Raw genomic sequence first — 2978 nt, forward strand, 5'->3', positions numbered from 1 at the left:
AAAAGCAAATGCATTTTCTTTTTTTGTTCCTCTGGTGGTGGGGTTTTTTTTTTTAAATCTTCAAGAGATATTCATTCATGTTAAATTGTATAGAAATAATTTTCCTTTCACAGCACCGCCAAAGTCCCTTTCTGTCACAAAGTCCCACCTCTATAAAGCTGTTGGCTTCATGCCTATTAATTTTCTCCTTCAGAAATCAGCAGGAGGACAGGCAGAAACTATCCCCACAGAGACAAGAGCACAACCAGGAGCGAGGAGCACCGTAAGGCCCCAGCCGCACCCCTGAAAACACCAAGTGCATCAATACAGAACGACGCTTTCTTATTTTACACTCTGAAATTGCTGCTGGACCAAAGGACCACTTTCCAGCCGAGAACAAAAGGCAGGAGAGGAGCAGGGGCAGGTGATTGCGTTGGAGGTAAAGGAAGCAGAGCAGCTCTCTCCAATGCAGCAAGGAAACCTCTTTGTTCAGAGCTTATGCAATTGAAAATGCAGATTCAGATGGACCCGAAGAGTTCACAGATCCATGTCAGACTAGTTGAAGCAAAAGGGAGCCCAAAGGATTGTCTGATGGGGGGAAGTTTGATAACAATATATTTTTTTTAATTAACTTTCCTTTTTGAAGCAGTGTTTCAAAAGTTTACATACAACCCCTTACTACAAATGTTAGAGCAAATGTACCTTAAATGTAACTTATATTTAAGTGGGTGGGGGGAATAAATATTACAAAATACAGTTTATCTGAAGTGAAATAAGATATCTGGATTTAGATCAAGCAAAATGTTTAGAACTGTATTTTTTTTTCCCTTCAGTGTTTCAGCTCAGCTGGCAAATCCAAACATCCATCATCACCCTGCTTATTCTTCCATCCTGTCTGAGCTCACAGATAATGCATCTCCACACGGGGCTCAGAGGCGGTGGCTTCCCATAAAGCCCACCTTCCAAACTGCACAAGTAAATCAGCCTCAACAAGCCCTACAAGAGCTGCCAAGGAGCAGAAAAAACACACACATGAAAATGAACTAGATCAAATCAGAGGCTGTGCATTCATTTGACAGGTTCTGTCCTCTGTAGTTAAAATAAACCTACTGTACTAGAGATGTTTTCATTGTAGTGCACAAACATCAAGTGCTAAGAGCATTTCAGTTTATTGCAAAGAGTCTGTTTCCCAGCAGCTGCTCTGAATCCAATCTCATTTTTCTCTGATCTTGCTATTTTTGCATCTATCAGAGACTTTAGTCTCCTGCTACTTCTACAGCATCTTAAAACCCAACTCTGACAGGCTTCGCGAAGCAGGGCAGCCCTGAGAAACACCTGGCAGAGCAGGCCCTCCTCTCGCAAGCTGCTTTCCAGCAAAGCAGTTTGTTCACACTGTTGCTGAGATAATGAAGGTTTGCAGGCACATAAAAAAAAGTACATCATCTCCCTGAAAGCAGGAACCACCAGGGTTTGCTCACATGCCTGCTCCGGCATGGTTCAGCCAAGCCGGGGCAGGTGAAACAGAAAACAAGGTTTCCAGCTTTGCCTGTCCTGCTCCTCCCCACGGCACAGGGTCAGCACCCCTCCAGTGCTCAAAAACTGGTGAGGCATCAGCGGCACCCCCGCTATACTGCTGTCTAGGGCTTGGGCAATGAGGAACAGGGTGCTCTTGTCCGCTTCTGTTGAAAACTGCACCAAAAAAACCTCCTTGAGCTTTGTGGGTCACAGGGTGGGAACCTGGACCTACAGCCCCAGGGAGTCTCCCAGCCCTGTTGCATTTTGCTCCTCCTACAAGAAGGTGTTTATTTTGCATCAGGGATGGAGAAGGTGTTTATTTTGCATCAGGGATGGAGAAGGTGTTTATTTTGCATCGTGTACGTGGCAGCACTGCCCAGCAGCCCTGCCAGCACCTTGCCTTGCCGTGCTCTCACATGTGCTGCAAACCACCCCGCAGCAGAGCAGTGTCCTGCGGGGACCCCAGTTCACTCACGGCCCTGGAGCCGTAGCTCATTCATATGGTGGAGCTGATCGCCCTCCCATCCTCACAGCCCGCCCTGTGTGTGCAATTAATAAATAAAAGGGGGAAACGTGAAACCTGCCGCCGTTTTGCTTCCTTTAGCTTCTGTGCTGGCCCAGCCTGAGGCCAGCTCATCCCGCTTGCTGGCAGCACAGCATCACAGCAAAGTAAGGATAAAATGTCTCCCCTGGCCATCTGAGTCTCTGCTGGCTGATTTCCTGGCTGGTGAAGGGATGAGCTCCATCAGGATAATAGTGCTGCCTGCATAATCCTACAGCAACAGTTAACATTCACACTTAACTCTTTTGCAAACACGAACTGAGCCAGCACAGAGGGAAGATGCTACCCCAGTGCATCAAGACTGGAGATGGGAGGGCTCATCCCCAAGAACCTGCAGACGTCAGCTCCTGGGAAAGGCAGATAAGCCCATTTCAGATGGAGGCCCTTAATGCAAGTTGGGAAACTCCTGTTTCATTCATTGTAGCAAACCCCCTTCGCCCTCATCCCTCGCAGAGCCTGCAGCAGCACGGGGGGGGGGAGACTGCTGGCCGGGATGTAGCTGCTGGCAGGGTTTGAACCAAAGCTAGGGACACATCTGCAAAACCTGATGGTGGCTTGGCAAACAGAATTAACTAAATGTTATCACCTTCCCTGGCCTCAGAGTGGCTTTTGCAGCACATTAGCACTCCTGACTTTTATCCTCGCTCAGCCACAGCATCTCACCTTGCCTTTGTTTGCCAGCTCTGCTGACATGGCATCCCAGCACGTACCGGGCTGGAAATGCCGTCATAGCTGGGGAAGCAAGGGAGAGTTTTTACTTAAAAAAGAAATAAATGCAAAATTGGTCAAGTTCTTTTTAAGGGGACTTTTGCCCAGTCCCCGTCAGTGGGTCCATTCACCAAGCGATTGGTGTGAGGCTGCAATATGATGTGTGCTAGGAAGTGGTAGGTGGGAAAAGCGCTGGCAGGGGAAAAGCCAGGAG

Source organism: Haliaeetus leucocephalus, unplaced genomic scaffold, assembly GCF_000737465.1.
Source record: "Haliaeetus leucocephalus isolate CR32 unplaced genomic scaffold, Haliaeetus_leucocephalus-4.0 Scaffold944, whole genome shotgun sequence".
NCBI lineage: Eukaryota > Metazoa > Chordata > Aves > Accipitriformes > Accipitridae > Haliaeetus > Haliaeetus leucocephalus.